The sequence below is a fragment of the Bidens hawaiensis genome, unplaced genomic scaffold (genome assembly GCF_021521415.1).
Source record: "Bidens hawaiensis isolate Kalapana, Puna unplaced genomic scaffold, B.hawaiensis_p1.1 tig00009037_1, whole genome shotgun sequence".
NCBI lineage: Eukaryota > Viridiplantae > Streptophyta > Magnoliopsida > Asterales > Asteraceae > Bidens > Bidens hawaiensis.
In genome coordinates this window covers 123070-143335 of record NW_027491659.1, presented here as the reverse complement: position 1 = coordinate 143335, position 20266 = coordinate 123070, and the positions used below count along the sequence as shown (strand labels likewise).

General features: G+C 40.4%; 1 pseudogene across 1 annotated transcript in view; it reads left to right on the top strand.

Moving 5' to 3' along the window:
• LOC143530785 (hyperosmolality-gated Ca2+ permeable channel 1.1-like) overlaps positions 1-20266 on the top strand; it is a 47327-nt pseudogene that overhangs the window by 17866 nt on the left and 9195 nt on the right. Inside the window, exons 4-6 of the transcript XR_013134915.1 lie at positions 18193-18261; positions 18854-19099; positions 19589-19913. The product of XR_013134915.1 is annotated as a hyperosmolality-gated Ca2+ permeable channel 1.1-like (transcript). The remainder of the gene's footprint in view (positions 1-18192; positions 18262-18853; positions 19100-19588; positions 19914-20266) is intronic.

The following is a 20266-nucleotide window of genomic DNA, read 5'->3' as shown; positions in this document are numbered from 1 at the left end:
AAATGGAGTTTAGCTCATAATGAGCATAGTTATGAACATTAGGATGGATGATAATAACAAACACATGATTAAACTAGAACAATCTAACCAAATGTAGATGAATCTTCCTTCTTAATGATGATGGTGGATGGATGATGATAATGGTTGATGGTGATAACCTCCAAGCCTTCAAACTCTTCACTAGATCTTCAATGTGAGTGTTAGTGTGTGTTTATATAAGTGAAAACCGGATAGAACTCTCTTCAAGGCACACCAAATGAGTGCAACATGAGCCACTATTTATAGGCAATCTGGAGTTAGAAGAACGGCCCCGTGCCTTGGTAGGCACGCCCCGTGTTTTATTATGACATGTGCCAAATTTTTTTTGTCGTTTCTTGTAGATGACCACGGCCCCGTGGGCAATGGGCACGTCCCCGTGCTTTGGTTCCTAGTTTTTGTCTTTTCTTGTAGATTTTTGTCTTTTCTGGTGTTCAGAATCATGGGGGCGTGTTTCTTGCTTTTCTTGTATTTTCTTCCGTTTTTCTTCGTCTTTTCGTTTGTTTCTTTGTTTGGGGTTTGGTTTCACCTAAAATTGTATTTTATTATGATAAGTAGCATTCTGTGCTATGTTATTCGATAGAAATTGTAGGTTTAGAGGTTATTTGATGCTAAAAAGATGTATAATTTTATCTACATCAGGTACAATGGTCATTTTCCTTTTTAATTAAAAACAATATAATTAATAAAAAAACAAATTTAATTTTGTCAAACTAAAAACATATTTAATTAAAATATTTAAAAACATATTCTGTAATTAAATTATCAAACCCAACCCACCTTCCCGGGCCCCTTTTGACATCATAACTCCATCTCCGGCAAGCTACCACCTTCTTTTCTGACGACGTAAACAATCGCAACTTCTATCGAAAACCATTTCGCTATAAATAGAACGTTGTCATTAACCATTTCCAACGTCCAAAACCCTAGAAAGTGTTTCCATTATCACTTCCGATTTCAACCTAGACAGTAAGATATAACTTTAGAGACGACATGGATTTTGTTTAGCATGCAAAACAAGTACATTAGTGTTTTACTTACCTCAAACTGATGACTAACCGGCGGAGCTTCATAGGAGTTTATGCAGCAACGACAGAAATTTTGATTACAGATAAACGATTCGAGTGACGGAAAAGGATGGCAAGCGGAGTGATTCTTGGTTTAAGATTACAGAGGAACAATTTGGTGAAAGCGGGGAAGAGATGGTGGTGGTGGTGTTCATTCTACATCTTCTTGTCAACGATAGTGAAATTAGGATGGTTGCGGGAGATGGGAGGTGCTTTGGCTGGTGGGTTCAAGGTCAGGTGGTGGCTTGATGGCAATGGTGGTGTTGAGTGGGTGGTGGTGGTGGTATAGAGAGAGAGAGAGACTTTAAGAGCCATAGATATAAAGCTTTTTAATTTGTTAATTATTTATTTATCTTTCTTTTGATTAAATTGGTAAAATGACCAATGTGTCTTCATGTGCAAAAAAGTTGATCTGATTTAATAAAAAAACAACTAACTGGGTTAGGATTAAAGGACAAATGATGTAACATTTGGAAACGTAAAATACAATTCTTTTCAATTTTGAACATATAGGACAATTGCTAAAATTTGATACAATATTTGTAATTATGTTTCATAATTATGATAATAATAAATGTGGTTTTGTGTTAATATTGGTATTCAGTTTTGTTTGTTGCACCAGGTGTTTAATTTGTCAGGACTATTTAATGTGTCTTGAACTACACAAGTTAATATGGTCACTTTTTGACAATTATGATCACTCCATACATTAATATTGTCACTTGTCGATTATGATCACTTTTGACAATTTTGTTTGTTAATCACAGCATAAGTCAATACGGTCCACTCTCAGTTGTAAAGTTTTATATAGCTTGAATTTTACAAAATTGCAAAACTAAAAAAACATATTATTGAGTCAAAACAGGTCAAACTATGATTTTAATGCATCAAAATTTCAAATTGTTTTTTTTCGTGTGCATCGTTATAATTGAATGTTTACAAGACTTAAAATAATTTGGATGAGGGGTACTGTAGGTCATTCAACCCGACCCGACCTGTGTTGACTTGACTTGTATAGAAAAGTACCCCATCTTGCCCTTTACTTTTGTGTTCAACTGTTCAAGGTTTTCTATTTTTTACTTAATTTTTTATTACAGTTTGAATAAAAGAAGACCCCGCGCATCCCCAGGATAGGCGCATAAATGAGACAATAATCTAATCCAAATCAGGATAAGGACAACCGTGATTGTGCTCATCAGACAACCTTCCAGAAGGTATCTTTTAAGGAATAAAGAATGTGCTGAGGTTGACAGCTGCCAATGAAAGGTGGACAACTCAGCAAAGCCCATGTGCTACCACGTGATGACACATGGGTCAGGTGAAATACCTTGGTCAGAGAATAATCAATGAAAGAGCACCAGGTGTCCTAAATACACGTGGCGCGAAGCAATAGGGAGGCTAAAAAGGCCCTAATTGGGTCTGAGCCAAATCATTGGAAACCCTAGCACTATAAATACCAGGCCGCCTCCACAGTTGGAGGCAGGCAAGAAAATATATTCTAAGTCCTTTACTCATTTTCACATCCTTATTATCTTCTCCTACAATATCTGATTCTCACACCGGAGGGTTACCCCAAAGAGGACCCCTCTGTCCCTTTCTGAGGGGTAAGCTCACGGTGCTTTTCGTTTGGTAGGTGGAAGAACTCGTATCTCGGAAAACCATCGGTGATATAGCACACTCGTACCTGAGGAACGTTGATCGTATACAAGTAAGTCGATACACGCTTCTTCATTGGCGCCATCACCTGTTACAACGGCAACAAAACCACTATTTCATCAATTTTCTCTCTGAAAATCTTCACCATGGTTTCCGGTGTTCGAAACAACAATCAAGTTCTGGAGGATAATGAGCTTGAGGATGTTAATGAGGGACATCAGGTTCTGAGGGCGCCACGTGACACTGACCGCACCACCAGTAACCATCCCTTCAACACAACACCTCATAGTCAAACTGAAACTCCCCCAGACGATCTCACGTTCCAAAATCTGACTGGTACAAAACAAAAAGGACCAATGGGCCCGGAAGTTGAAACCAATGACCCTAAAGAATGGCTCATAAACGAACAACGGTGTTTAATGGACAAATACAATGAGTTGGTAAAACACAAAAAGTTAGCCGATTTAACACAAAGGCTCGCATTTGATAAACAAACCATTCAGGGAACAACAAAAAAGACGCGCGCAGCCGGAAGACGGTCATTCTGTTCACACCGAACAAGCTGATATTAGTGATGAGGAAGAGGTGCACAGCATGAAGAAGACGCGAGATACTCATGCAGGAGGTTCACAGCTTCGCACACACATGCACATAGCACCTGAAGCCAAAGCTGATATGGATTTATACACACCACACAACCCACAAGCGAAAGGGCAAGTGGACGTAACCACACCATATAGGCCAGCCATCTTGGTAAAACATTCAAAATTCGCTGAGCGCATTGCGAAGGCTCCCATTCAACACAAAACCAAGATGCCAAGTGGTTTAGGCAAGTACGATGGTACAACAGATCCAGATGATTTCTTACAAGGTTTTTATAACACTGGAAACTTAGAAAGCTGGACGATGCCAACATGGTGTCACATGTTTGCTCGCTGCCTCACGGGTGCAGCGCGTGTCTGGTTCGAAAGCTTGCCGACAGGACAAATCGATGGGTTCGAAGAGCTATTGGAAAAGTTCCAGGCTCACTTTGTACAGCAGCGCAGACACACGCGCGACCCCGATGACATCATGCACTGCGTACGCAGGAATGATGAAACCATTGAAGATTACATAACTCGTTTCAATCAAGAATCTCTTGCAATTGGAGGCATCACTGAACAACTCTTGCGCGTGGCCTTTATACAAGGTGCGCGCAATGATCAACTCCGCAGAGCTCTCGTGAGCAGAGAAGGCATGCCAACCACTTGGGCTAAGCTTATGGAAGCATCGCGAGTCTTCGCGCGAAATGAAAAACAAATTGCCCAAGACAGAGCAAGAGATAGAGGGCATCAAACAAAAGCACACGCAACAACGAAAGGAGGGGCAAACAAAACTCCGTATGGTCCAGGTTGCAAAAAACCAATTATTCTCCCACAGAAAAGCAAGCGCAACAAAGTTCACCCCAACCCCAAAAAGACATTCTTAATCGCGGAGAAGGTGACAAGAAGGAAGGTGGCAGAGAGCCTAACAGACCTCTACCAAGAATATGGACTCCCCTCACCAAAACGCCTTCGCAAGTGTTAAGCACAGAGAATGTCCAGTTTAAAAACCCCAGGCCATTACTCCATAAGGGACCACCGAACAGTGGCAAATATTGTGAGTTTCACAAATCCATAGGGCACAACACCGATGCATGCCATCATTTGAAGGATGCGATCGAAAAAGATGTGAAATCAGGCAAGTTAGCTCACCTGGTAAAAAATCCAAGACCAGAGAACGAACAACCAGACGGAGCCTCAGCCAGTAAAAAATTCAAAAGAATCTGTGTAGCTGAAGGAAGAAGGCAAGGGCAAGGATCGAGGAAGAGAAGCGCGCAAATCCAAGGGGATTGGCGCGAGCAACAAGTAATCTTTCCAAGAATCAGAGGAGGCCCGTCTATCAGCAGTCCTCTAGTCATCACTACACACATCGCTCATTATGAGGTGTCAAGAGTCCTGGTGGACACCGGTAGTGAGTCAGACATCATGTATGAGCAATGTTTCAGGAAGTTGGATCCAGTAGACCAAGCAAGGCTCGAAGTTGTGAGTGCACCAATCTCGGGTGTCTCAAACGAAATTATTCACCCCATAGGTCAGATACAATTCGAACTAACTATGGGGGATGAGAAGCACAAGCGAGCTGAAATTGTCAACTTCCTGGTCTTGCCCACCACTTCATGCCATAGTATGATCTTGGGTAGAGGAACGATTGCCCAATTCAACGCCATACCGTCACCAGCGCATGGCGCGTTGGGGTTCCCAACACCAACAGGAGTAACATTTGTGTACCGAGATCATTTATGCGCAGTAATAAGTATACCTCGAGAGGGGAGAATAAAGCTTCCAGTGGCAAACAACGCGCCAGAGGAATGGATTCTCAACCCAAAATTCCCAGAACAAACAATCACAATCGGAGCTACGATATCAGATGACACAAGAGTGAGAATGAAAAGATTGCTCCCAACGTATATGTCAGTCTTCGCGTGGCAACATTCTGATATGACTGGGGTTCCGCGAGACCTGGCACAGCACTCTCTCAACACATTCAAGTCCGTGGAGCCAATTGCTCAAAAGAAAAGAGTCATGGGAGACGAGAAGACAGAGGCCATGAATGAGCAAGTAGAAGATCTACTGCGCGCGAATGTCATTCGCCCAATACGATATCAAACATGGGTAGCCAATCCTGTGATGGTAAAGAAGAGCAATGGGTCATGGAGAATGTGCATTGATTTCAAGGACCTCAACAAGGCGTGTCCAAAAGATTGTTACCCCCCTCCCAAACATTGACATGAAGGTGGACTCTGTGGCGCCATTTAAGCTCAAATGTTTCCTGGATGCCTATAAGGGCTATCACCAAATTCAAATGGAACCACAGGATGAAGACAAGACTGATTTCAGAACTGACAAGGGTGTTTTCTGTTACACAAAAATGCCCTTTGGTTTGAAGAATGCAGGAGCCACTTACCAAAGACTCATGGATGCAATTTTCAACGAGCAGATTGGAAAAAACTTAGAAGTCTATGTGGATGATTTGGTGATTAAAAGCAGGGAGGAAAAACAAATGCTCAAAGACATCGAAGAAACCCTTCGGCGCCAAAAGGAAGTAAACATGAAGCTCAACCCGAGCAAATGCACATTCGGCGTGGAAGAAGGGAAATTTCTCGGCGTAATGATCACCAAGGATGGTTTCAAGGTGAACCCAGAGAAGGTGGAGGCTATCCTCGGCATGCCCTCACCATCCACCATGAAGGAAGTTCAAAGGTTGAATGGTAGATTGGTATCAATTAACAGGTTCCTAGCAAACCATGCAAGCAAATCTACCCCATTCATTAACACATTGAGAAATTGCTTAAAGAAAAGCCAATTCAAGTGGACGCCTGAGGCCGAGCAAGCTTTCAGTGAGATAAAAGAATGTCTGATAAATCTGCCTGCGCTCACAGCTCCACTACCTGTTGAAACTTTAACGTTGTACCTGTCAGCAGGAGAGCGCGCCATTGGCGCAGTATTATTGGTGGATCGCAAGGGAATCCAAACACCAATTTATTATGTAAGTCGGGTGCTGACAGATCCTGAGACGCGCTACACCATCATAGAAAAGTTAGTTTTATCACTAACGCATGCGTCGCGCAAGCTTCACAGATATTTCAATGGTCATCCTATTGAAGTCCTGACTGATTACAACATCCAGCAAGTCTTGCGACGTCCCGCGCTCTCTGGAAGGCTGACAAAATGGGCGCTGGAATTAGGGGAGCACACGATCACCTATAAGCCTCGTCCAACAATCAAGGGACAAGTCTTAGCTGATTTCATCGCAGAAATCCCTGAAGGAAAAGTCGAAGAGGCTCAGCGCGAAGTAGACCCTCCGCAAGCCAATAATGAAGAAAACGTTTGGAGATTATTCACTGATGGAGCTTCAAACAACGAAGGGTCCGGCGCAGGCCTCAAACTGGTGGATCCAGAAAATCATGAGTATACTTACGCAATTAGGTTGGATTTCAAGAGCACCAACAATGAAGCTGAGTATGAAGCCCTGCTGGCTGGTTTGCGCATCGCGCACAAGTTCGGAGTTAAAAAGCTAGAGGCTCATGTAGATTCATACTTGGTAGCAGCACAAGTCAATGGCCTTTATGATGCCAAGGAGAACACCATGCCTCTGTATCTAGAGCAGGCGAAGAAACTCACCGAACAATTTGACTTTTTCAGAATCATACACATTCCGCGCAGTGAAAATAAGTCTGCCGATGCGCTAAGCAAGATGGCATCAACCAGCTTCGATCATTTTGGCATAGATGTCAGGGTGGAAGTAATGAGCAACTCGTCAGTGGGAGCGAAGTCTGTTCTTGTAATTCATACAACACCTTCATCATGGATAACTCCAATAATGGAATTCTTGAAGGAGGGAAAGGTACCAGACGATCGCGCACAGGCGAGGAAGATAAAACACAAGTCGCAGAACTACGAAATGCTCGATGGTACGTTATATCGAAGCTCTTATCTTGGACCACTCATGAAATGCCTAGACGCTGAGGAAGCAAGCTATGTGATCAGAGAGATACACGAAGGAATCTGTGGAATACATGCTGGCCCGCGCATGGTGATTGCCAAGGCAATGAACGCAGGTTACTATTTGCCAGGCATGTACTTGGACGCGTTAAAAGAGATCCAAAAATGCAAAGCGTGTCAGAGCTATGCGCCAAATACCATGCGGCCAAAGAACAACTTGATTCCGGTGACCTCTGCATGGCCTTTCCACAAGTGGGCAATCGATATTATGGGTCCCTTACCACAAGCGCCAGGGCGAGTAAAGTTGTTGGTAGTGGCAGTAGACTATTTCACAAATTGGGTTGAAGCCAAGCCACTGGCAAAAATCACAGCCGAGGCAATGAAGCAATTTATTTGGAGCCACATCGTATGCCATTTTGGCCTGCCCATGGAAATCGTGAGCGACAATGGCAAACAATTCACTGACAGGAAGATATCCAGTTGGTTCAAGGAATTGCACATCAATCAGGTCTTCACTTCAGTATACCACCCTCAAGGGAATGGCCAAGTGGAACGCGCGAACCAAGGCTTGCTGAATGGGCTAAAGAAAAGGTTGGAGGGAGAGTCCCATGCATGGGTCGAGGAGTTACCTAATGTCCTGTGGGCGCACAGGACATTAAGCAAAACCAGCAATGGCGAGTCCCCGTTCAGCCTAACCTATGGAACGGAGGCTATGATTCCAGCAGAGATTGGATGCCCATCCTATAGAGTGCTCATGATGAGTAAGACGGATAACGAGCAAGAAAGGAGGTTGGATCTCAATTTACTTGAGGGACGCAGAGAGGCGGCTATCATCAGTGAAGCCAAATACAAGAAAAAGCTAGAAAAATACTACAATCAGCGCGTGAAAGAATGCCACTTCAAGAAGAATGATTTTGTCCTTCGGAACAATGAAGCTAGTAACGCAATACCCCCGGGAAAGATGTCTCCCAACTGGGAGGGACCTTATCAAGTCTCGGAAGAACTGGGAAAAGGCGCATACGCTTTAAAAGATTTAAATGGAAAGAAGATCCCGCGCACATGGAACGCAGCACAACTTAGAAAATGTTTCATGTAAAAGTTGTCAAGTTTGTAATCAAGGCTTTTTAAGCAATTCCGAATAATGATACGCTCTATTTTTTCTTAATATGCGTTCTATTACCTTTTGCATAAATGTTTCACACTTCCCTTTATTAATTTTGAGCAATATGACAACATTGTATTGACATCAAACTAAAAATAAAACGAAGTAAAACATACATGCGCGAGCTTCAAGCTCAGACGCGTTAACGAATTTTAACTCTAAAACGTCAGGGCCTTAGCCCAATAATATGAGCCTTAGCTCAAATTACTCATAACATCCATCCTACGTATTGCGCAGCTGGACCATAAAAATACCTAAGCACAACTAAGGCAAAGCACATGCCAAAGCATAGTTGTTAAGGTCTCAGGTCGGGGCCGCGCATGGGATTATAATGGATATAGGCAGAGTAACACATACTGACACGTAAAGGCTAAAAAACTCATTCATAATTCCCTATAATAAATGCACGATAAAGTCGCGCAAAAGAGGAATAATGAAATGCCAAGGCACGTGTCAGCATATTCAGAATATCACAAAATAACTTGAAATATGACAACTGTTAAGGATTAAGTAAAAATAATTTCCTTACAACCTTGTTCAAGTTTCAATGTGTAAGCATACCTTATATTCAACAAGCACACGCATGCAATATAAAGAGATGAATTGGGAATGCGCAAGATGCGAATAAGGGAAAAACAAAATTTCATTCCGAAACATAGAAGTTTACAAATTTACAAATGATGAGGTAAAAACTACAAACACAAAAATAAAAAAAAAATAAAAAAAAAACAAGAAGGGCTTTTCATGTCTCTATGTTAATATCAGCCTCTTCATCTTCCTCATCATTATTTCCTCCCTCAGCATCTGGCGCAGCCTGCTCCTCGTCATCTCCAAACTTACCATAATCAAGCTGTTCGTCTTGAATATAGTCGTCTTCTGTCATGATAGCGTCAGGAGTAGGTCCTTTGGCCACGCCAGAGCCGCTGGTAGAGGTAGCGTTGCCCGCGCCATCATCATTGCCACCAGTCCCTTCACATTTATCAAGTAATTTCTTTAAAGCGCCAAGATCGGGCTGGTCAGCAAGCGCGGCTATCTGCAAGTCACAAGGAACAGTATAAGTACAAAAGATTATGAAAATAAGTCAAGTAAACTCATTAAGGTTAAAATACCTGCTAAAGGATGGGAATCGGAGTATTCAAGTACTTCTCCCCCACCTCAGCCATGTCAGCGCAGACAGCGTAGAGCTGATAAGGGTAGTCGGATGGATTCTTTTTTAGCATGCCATATTCATAACCATCCTTAAACCCCTCAGCCCGACCCACCAAGCGCGACGCCGCATTACAGTCCATCACAAGTGTCTGAAACTCGTCTAAGTATTTCATGGCATAAGCGCAACGAGTCACACCCTGTGAAATCAGCCATTGACGGTCCTGCGCGAGGGAAGAAACAGACGTCTCAAGAGCAGGGATTTGAGAGCTTAACAACTTAACAGTTTCCTTGGCTTGTTTTAGCTCTTCTTTGTCAGACGCTGCTGCCGCCAAGGCTTCATTCTTTTCCGCTCGCGCAGCATCGAGCTCTTTCTTCAGGCGCGCAACCTCACTCTCCAATAAAGATTTTTCAGTATTAACCTGCGCAATAGTTTGGTCACGCGCCTCCACTGCCAACTCCAGGTCACGCGCTCGACGCGCGTACTTGGCCGCATCTGCCTCTGCCACTAGCAGTTTCTCCCGCGCAGCTTGCAGCTCAAGCCCGCGCTTCACAAAAGCAGCGTTGGAACTTGCCCGGTTCTCGCTAAGTTCTGCTTGGAGTTTCTCAGCTTTCTCTCGGGCATCAGAAAGATTCCAAGCAGAAATCTTATCCTCTTGCTTGGCCTCCGCAAGGGCATCACGTACCTTTATATAATCATTACGAAGCTCTTGGGAGGCAGCAAAAAACGCAGACCCAGAAAAAAGGTGGTCATTAAGCAAATCCACGCGAGCGCGGTCCTCTTGAAACCTCCTTTCAGCTGGAGGAACAGAGTGAGCCCAAAAGTCTTCACATACGCCCAAGGATTGGAATGAGCTCTCTTCAGTGATACTCCAGCTCGGGCGGTATATGTGATCGGCTCCCTACAAACACAAAGCAGCGCAAAGAAACGTTTTAGTTATCTAAACACTAATTTGGAAGTCTGCACAGCGGAGAAAAATAAACTTATACCTGAGGAGAACCGGCAGAAAGATTAGCGCCAGCTGATGAGCTCCTGCCTGCCCCATGAGAAAAAGGCTGCGCCACGAAATCTCGTGGCGCTATAGGGCTTACGCGGCCACCATCAGAATTTTCAAAATTAACCTCCTCATCATCCTCTATAACAGGTCTCTTCTCCTGCGACTTGGAAGAATCAAAAATAGTCTCACGAGGAGGGCTGCGCGCAGGAGGAGGTGAGGGAGGTCTTGACGCTATTAGAGCATCGCGAAAAATAGTTCCCTGCTCCTTAGTGATCCCAATGAGGGGAGATTCAGTACTTGTTGGAGCAGGAGCAGAACTAACGGCGCCAGCGCTAGCAGTGCCACCAGCAGCTTGTGTGCCAGCTATAATTCCTATGAAAAAACCAACAAGGAGAAATGATTCATGACTTGAACTAAAGGAAAAAATCAGACAATCAAAGCGCAATAAATACCTTGGCGCACCGCAGTCCGCGAATTAAGCATCGCCATGAAGTCCATTTTCCCCCTTTTTGAGGGCAAAACAGAGGACTTCAAAACAACCTTCGGCATAGCCTTGGCACCTTGCTGCGCCTGAGGTTGAGCCACCAACGTTGCCGGCTCTACAAACATTTGAGTGAACAAAGCTTCATTAATAACCCTATCGGAATCACGCTCATAAAACCACAAAATATAAACAAAGTATACCTGTTGGAGAAGACGAAACAGCAGGCGCAGCACCGCTTCCCTTGTCCGCCGCGCGCAGAGATGAGGTGGCAGCACCATACCTCGTGTGGACTGGAGGATTGCCTACACCTTGAGGCAAAGAAGACGAGGAAAACTTGGAAGTAAAACCCTTGGTTTTCTCAAGTCCCTTCACTTGAGTAGGAGGAAGATTCTGGGTAACAGTGGCATCATCTTTTTTCTGTTTTTTACTGGCCCCTGCGCCAGTTTTGCCTTTAGCCTTGCGCTTGAGTTTTTGCGCTTCAGCTTCTGCCTCCTCCCCTTCCTCTTCCACAGGCTCTAACTCATAATTAGCGAGCGCATCTACAATACGCGCAACAGAAATGATAAAACCAAATTTGGTATTCTAAGGGCCTAAGCACAAATACAAAGGCTTACCAGGCACATCGCTGTCAAGGCAAAACTCTAAGTCAACAGGAATAAACATATCGTCAAAACGATCAGGAAAGGCGGGTTCCCCAGGGTTCAGCGCAGCAGATCCACCCTCCGTATGCTCGTCATAGGCGGCGTGGATGTATTCCTTGCTGTCTGCATAAAACAAGACAAGTGATATCAGCAAAACGAATTATACTCGCGCAGAATTAATGCAATGAACAAACAACCCACCTGAGCCATCAACACGGATGACAGGCTCAGTCTCGGTGTCAGTCCACCTCTTGCTCATACCAACCCCCACCAGCGCTTCCTCGCAAATATTCTTGGCGGGGGATGGTTCAGCATATAACTTCTTAACCCATGTGCCCGTTGGGTTCTTAAGGACATTGTCATCCGCGGGCGCAAAAGTGATCGCGCGCACAGTCATGCGAATTGGAATCACACCAGCCTTGACGTAGAAAAACTTCTCAGTCCAGTCATGAAGGCTCTTAAAAGTGACAGTACAGCATTTAACCTTCTGACTGCGCGGAGTAAACGAAAACCAAGAATCTTGAACCTTTGGTTTATAGAAATATTGAAAGCGGCGAGGAGTAGGCTCTTCGCGCTGAGCTTTGCACATAAACTCAAAATGAGTCATGTGCGCCAACCCAAAAGGGTGAACTTGGGATATGTGAATCCCATAAAATTGAAGAAGCGCACCTATAAACCTTGTCATCGGAAGACGAAGGTTACACTGAGTAAAAAAATGAGAATATAGAGAGATATAGCCGGCAGGAGGATCCGCAGCCGTCTGCCCGGCTGCCGGGAGCAGACAACCATACTCAGGGAGAAAACCCTGAGAAGCAATGAGACTATCAAGCTCAGGCTGTTTCAACTTGCAGGGGATCTCGTCCCATCTTTTCACCGTTTTATTCTTTCCCCCCTCCTCCGACGAAGCCTCGGCAACCCGAATACCCTTGCCGGTCTTCTTCAAGTTAGAGATAACCATCGACTTCACACGGCCTTTACTGGGGGACTCGGTAGTGTCTGGGTTAAGAGACATGCGATTGCAGAATAAGAGCAATCCGATTGTTTAAACACAGAATCTGGAAGCAAAGATAAAGGCTCTGAATCGAAGGGTTAGAAGACAAGTAAAGCTCTAAAGTGACAATGGAGATGAAGAAAAAACCGTTCAAAAAGGTTTGGTTTTATAGGCCCGGGGAGAGAAAGAGAAACAAGTAATAATCAGATCTACGCTCACGCGCCCCCACTCGCAGGTGTAGGCCAACATAAGCGCGACACGTGTTCCTGACACTGTATGAGGAGACGTGAAAGGCACTGTAGCACCTCGAGCACACGAAAGGTCTGACACATAACGCCTCCATCTCTGATGCATGTCAACACCAACCAACCACGTGCATTGACGATTCGTTTTAACCAAAGGGATGGAATTTCGCGCAACGCACATATGAGAAATGAAAAAGAAAAGACAAACCCTATTAAGAAAGCGAACCATTGAGTCTAATATCTCCCTTACCTCGCTCGCGCGAGACAAGACACACATTAGACTGGGAGGCTTGAAGGGGTATGCACCCGCCCCAACATCGAGCGGGGCGGGTCAACCCATAAAGTACGGATAAGAAGCTTGAAATCAAGATGTCACGAAGACACAATGCCAAAACCTATGCGCAAGCGCACGAAACACCCATGCGCGGCGCATATCGCATATGCACACAGCGCGCACACTCAGTGTGAGAATAAGAGAAGACCCCGCGCATCCCCAGGATAGGCGCATAAATGAGACAATAATCTAATCCAGATCAGGATAAGGACAACCGTGATTGTGCTCATCAGACAACCTTCCAGAAGGTATCTTTTAAGGAATAAAGAATGTGCTGAGGTTGACAGCTGCCAATGAAAGGTGGACAACTCAGCAAAGCCCATGTGCTACCACGTGATGGCACATGGGTCAGGTGAAATACCTTGGTCAGAGAATAATCAATGAAAGAGCACCAGGTGTCCTAAATACACGTGGCGCGAAGCAATAGGGAGGCTAAAAAGGCCCTAATTGGGTCTGAGCCAAATCATTGGAAACCCTAGCACTATAAATACCAGGCCGCCTCCACAGTTGGAGGCAGGCAAGAAAATATATTCTAAGTCCGTTACTCATTTTCACATCCTTATTATCTTCTCCTACAATATCTGATTCTCACACCGGAGGGTTACCCCAAAGAGGACCCCTCTGTCCCTTTCTGAGGGGTAAGCTCACGGTGCTTTTCGTTTTGTAGGTGGAAGAACTCGTATCTCGGAAAACCATCGGTGATATAGCACACTCGTACCCGAGGAACGTTGATCGTATACAAGTAAGATATTGTATGTATTGTATGTCGCCTGATTAACTAGAACTCACTCAGCGTAGCTGACTTTTAGTATACACGCAGGTGAATATGATTAAAGAGTTAGCATGAGGTTGGCACATGGCCTGGATTGAACGGCTGACATCTGAAGATGGAAGAAACGATGTTTTAAATATGATATTTTATGTTATGGTTTTAAAGAAAAGATTAAATGTTTGTTAATAAACGGTTAAAGTTTTATATTCCGCGAAAGTTTTAATAAACTCTGATTTGTAGAACTGTATTTATGAGTAAATCCGACGCTAAAGTAGGGCTACCGGGAACGGGGATTTACACATAATTACCTATGTAAAATATGATTTAATTTTTTAAATTTGAATTACTAAGTTAGACCAAGGAAAATACGGAAACTCATTTCAAAATTTGAATGCAATAAATTAATTTTAAATTTCTTTTTTTTTTTAACGACCAACTAAGTAGCGCCGGGTACTTCGTACCACTATTCCGGACAGACGAATCCCCTAGCGGTCCACCCTATTAAGAGATTCACCGGATAAAACCCGACCCCCACACCCGCCTAATGGCACGACAGCGAGGAGCCGGTAAAACCGGGTGACATCAGAATATCAGGGTCATCCCTCATATCTCCCATATAAGTTGGTGATAGTGAGGTTTGAACCCCCTACCCCTAATAAAACATAAAAATGTCTTAAATTAATTTATATTAAATAGCTAATTAAGTTAAAAGTACACAAGAAACACATATAACCACAAGTTTAATTAGATAAACAAAAGTAAATATAGTATGTATTCTCTAAACTTAAATACATGTTCTTACTTGGAACAATTAGCGGTGTTTAAGTAGTAGCTAATTTATCAAATAATAAATTACATGTCCTATCAAACAATTTATCAAATAATAATCATAACATATAATAATAATAATAATAATAATAATAATATGCATTCTCTAAACTTATATACATGTTCTTACTTGGAACAATTGGAGGTGTCTGAGTAGTAGTAAATAATTTATTAAATAATAAATTACATGTCCTATCAAACAATTTATCAAATAATAATCATAACATATGATAATAATAATAATAATAATAATAATAATAATAATAATAATAACTTATACACAATATTCAGTTGTAAAGAAGAAGATCATCTAGGTTGAAGCTTTAACACGACTCACACATGTCAATTTCTTTCCAATTTCGGATTATCTGTTTTACTATTTATCAACTTCTACATCAGTGGAAGTCTCAAACTTCTTCTGCTCATTTGTGTTTTTGTTATAAATATTGAACCTGATTTATTTAAAGTTATATTATCTAGTAAAGAGCAAATGAAATATTTCAACCAAAATAGTTGTCATTATCATTTAAAACTCTACTAAAAAGCTCAAAGTTATACCTGAGTATGAACGAACAATGTATATCATTTAACAAACAAACATAGATGATAAAACAATTAAATTGAATGTTTCGATCATGTAATATTCTAAATATCAATAATAAAACCACCATCCTCTTGAAGAAATTATCTAACATTATAATTTTGGACTAGATGTCGGCAACATATATGGATTTCAAGGCTTCACAATTTAGGATTTCAGTCAATCATACCCTAACACAATCCAATTTAAAACTATAAAAATCATAAACATAATTAAAAAGTTAAACAAACTAATGTCTAATTATTGTATTATCATCCCTAGTAGTACCATGAAACAAAAATCTAGCTAGTGAATCAAATTGGTGTAAATAATTATAATAAAATACAGATAATATACTCACCTTAAAATCAGGTTTACTTGTTGGAAAATATTGGATATGGTCGTGAAGGAAAGGAGCGGAATACAAATCAAGATCTTGAATTGGAAAAACTAATGGTTAATTAGGACGATGATATTGCAGAATATTAGGGAAGATGATAAGGGTGGTTAAAGGGAGGGTCATAAGGAAGGATGATATTGAAGATAGACAATTAGGGTAAAGTCGGTTACACTTATTTGAAAATCGAATATTAAAAATGGATATCGGTTATAGAATAATAATTGGGTTGTTGATTAAATGATTTTATTTTTGAATTATTTAATTGGTAAGAAAATCAAAGAAGTTGTAAATATTTATAGAAACAATAGGAATTCACCAATAGAAAGATGCCAAGTGTTCTCAAACTTTATTGTTTTAATGATATAGGTACCATTAGACACATGTTGAAAAATTTATTTAATAGCAACTCTTCAAAGTGCTAATTCATGACTCAAGTTTCTATCAAGTGCTCAAGTCACTTAAATGTAGCCTCTAGGATTTTTAAACTTACTTTGACCATGGCTTAAAAGTAATTAACTTAGAATGAAAGAAAAAAAAAATTACCTTAATAGCCATCACATACTGAAACCATAATTACTTGATTCAAGCATTAACATCATCGTGTTCTAGTGACTAATTTGCATCCTCTAGATCATTATAAGAGCCTTGGTTGCTACTATATCTTGGTTTATTCATTCTTTCCAAAGGGTCTTAGTTAAACACACATAAGACAAGTAAAACCTAAACATACAAGATATGATTTTTAAGGGTAGCTTAAAATTTGAATTTGGTACCTAAAGTATAGATATAAATCATTACTTAGTAGTCATTTGACCTGCAGCAACCTTGACCAACTCTAGGTCCAATAGAAGCAAACTCTACAGCCAATCCAACAGCAATAACGGAAGCAACAGAAATAAGTGGATTCATGATAAGTTTCTCATACAAAAAAAAATGGTTAATGATACATTCAACCAATGAACTATGACTTAATTATTCCATTGCTACGATTCATCCTGTCGAAGTAACTACGAACTTCGAATTCAAGTAATAACATTATTTAATCATCAAAACTACTTTGATATCTCTTTTTTAGTTTCTCTCGATAAATTATTTGTGAATCCATACAACTTTAGTTTTTCCGGTTTTTTTTGTCCCGAATCACTCTTTGAATCCTTCAATTTTTTTTATTGACTTAATCCGTTTATTCATTCAACTCACAGTCACAAATGAGACAGAAGGACTTCTATAGAATCCCCATCTACATTCACATTCTATTAGTAGGGAAAATTAGATATATCGTTAGCTCGTATATAACTAGTCAATATCTAATATCACATATACATGTTTTTTTTCCACAATGTAACCAACTCTTTCAATTCAATTTGATAAGGATGCGTCTAACCCTTGACAAGGGTTAACCAGAAAGTAGGTTGCATCACTTACCTAAGATTCCTGAAAACACAAGTTTGGTTTTGAAGTCGTAAGCCTCAACTAATTAGAACCATTTTTATAATCCATCTACATTGTTTACCGGAAATCAAACTTAACTTTAAAAAAAATCATATATGTGAGCACATTCCTTGTTCCTAATCATTCTTTTATGCCTCCTATCTATACTATATAATAAATAAAGGTTTTTATTGCCACATGTCATCACCAAAGTATTCATTACAAAATTTTCCCTGCTCTCTTTCCTATTAAATACAAAATTTTCCCTCCCATCTCTCATATTAAATACATTTATATTTCTTATTAATAGTTTTGCATTTCATTTTTCTTTTTTTAATCTTTAATTTTCTCTTTTTAATAAAGATATTATTGGTTGAAGAGATAAGATTAACTTAAATTTAAAATTTCAATAAACTTTAACTTATTAAATTACAATTTTTTTTCTTTTAAACTCTTAAAAGGCAAATTCACTATCGATGTATTCTCAGTGTTTATATTAATTTAAACGAGCAAATTTTTTAGCTGGTTAAAATATTAAATATGGTTCAAGTAAAAAATATTTATGATTAGAATGTTTCGATCACGGGTTGGTTTAAAAGTAACCATTTACAACTCCTTTTTTTTAATTGATTGTTTAAATAACTCATCATTTATGTTACGTTCATCATCTTAAAAATTCATAAAAATATAAACACTAGACTACATGTTCTGGTTTTTAGGTGGATAATACAACTTTTTATATTTGGAATACAAATGTTAGACATTATGATTAGAATGTTTCGATCACGGGTTGGTTTAAAAGTAACCATTTACAACATCTTTTTTTAATTGATTGTTTAAACAACTCATCATTTATTTACGTTCATCATCTTAAATTTCACAAAAATATAAACACTAGACTACATGTTTTGGTTTTCAAGCCTATAATCGAGAAGGCTGCTCCGTTTCTTAAGCCTATAATCGAAGTGTAAGTTCTTGTATCATAATTGTTTAGCAGGTTTACTTATGAATGAGTCGATTTGGGTTATGGGTTTTTTATATAATGGGTCAAAAAGAAACAGCTAAAAAAGGCACGGGTCGAAAATGGCTCAAAGTGTATTTATATTTGATTTATTTGAAATGCTTATTGTTGTTTGTAAAAAGTGGACCCGTTTTGACCCGTGAAAAAATAATACTTTTTGAATAGAACCCTGTTTGACCTCCTTACTCTTGAGTAAGGGCCGCCTATCGTGTTGGGCTGGCGAGTTGAATTGTTCAACCGGAAATGACGAATATTCTTATTTGTGTAATCTAAGCATGACTGGTTAACCCCTTTATCTAAACGTGGAAAACGGCTTGACGGGCAATAATCAAGTTGTAAAAAGTTGGTTAAACATCTCATAAACGAGTTAGTGGGCTGACCTGTTTGAGCCTATCAGTTTAACTAAACGGGCTAAACATGTCAAACCGAACACAACTCGTTTGGTTATATAGGTCAACCCGAACACGACCCGTTTTAAACACGTTAAATATTCATTCCAACGCAAAACCTGACAAAAGGTCTTGTAACTGTAATGCAGAAAAACAATCAAGTCATTTATCCAAGGTTTTCTACCTGGGATTGCTTTAAAGATCTTTCTCATCCTTCTACCAACAATCTTGATGATGATGTCAAAATTTAAAGGGTTTTTGAGTATATCGTGTCTAGAGCGCAGATCCGCCTCAAGATATTATCTTTTCAACTTTGTGAATGTGTTTCTTGGGAGTGTGATTGCTGGGACCGTGTTGGAACAACTAGATACATTTCTAAAACAATCCGTCAACCAGTATGTTTTAACTAACAAAACAATTTTGTTTTCATTACTGATTGATTATTGTATTATAAATTCTAAATTATTACAATTGTTATTTTTAGTTTTTATACATGTCAATGTGTAAAATAAAAAACAATGTAAACTCTTTTAAAAATACACGAGCCGGCTGGACACGCCACGAGCTGGCTCGAGCTTTCGATGAAGAAAGCTCGAGCACTACATTTCAGCTTGTTAAGATAAACGACCCAAGACGAAGCGCACTGTGGCTTGGGTCATTTACAGTGCTACTTATTTATCATAGTCAGTTTGATCCGTTAAAATTTCATATGACTTTTTGTAATAACATGCTAGCTGAAACAAAGCTGATTATCGCAAGATAGAATGAAATTACTTACATACCCTTATGATTTTCGGATTTTGTTTTTTTTTTTAAATAAATGATCATAATTGGCCAGAATCAGCACTAGATTTTGACTTTGATATGTTTGACTTTGACCTTAGGATCCCGGAGACGATTGGAGTGGCTATACCGATGAAAGCCACTTTCTTTATAACGTATATAATGGTTGATGGTTGGAGTGGAACAGCTGGAGAGATTTTGAGGTTAAGACCATTGATAATTTATCACTTGAAGAACTTTTTCTTGGTTAAAACCGAAAAGGACCGAGAAGAAGCCATGGATCCCGGAAGCATTGGGTTTAACACAGGGGAACCTCAGATTCAGTTTTATTTTCTCATCGGGCTTATTTATGCATTCGTAACCCCCTTTTTAACCCCGTTTATCCTGGTTTTCTTTGGGCTTGCGTATGTTGTTTATCGTCATCAGGTAAAACCTTCTTGAAGTTAAAATTATTCGGTTGTTATATCTTACCTGTTTGATAAGTGGGTCGTGTTTGGGTCTATGTGTTTGATTAATGAGGCGTGTTGATTTGCCATGCTCAACCTGTTTTGTCAAACGGTTTGACCCGCCAACCCCTTTATGACGAAACCACAACCTGTTTAGCAAGTTTACAACTTGATTACTACTAGGGGTGTGATTTCACATGACCTGAACACGACACGAAAGTAACCAGGTTTTATGTTGACGTGTTTAGTTAGACGGCAGGTCGACTGTTTAGTCATACAGGTCTGTGCTATCAATTTTCGGTGCTATAGCGGTTATACTTATCGGACATCCAG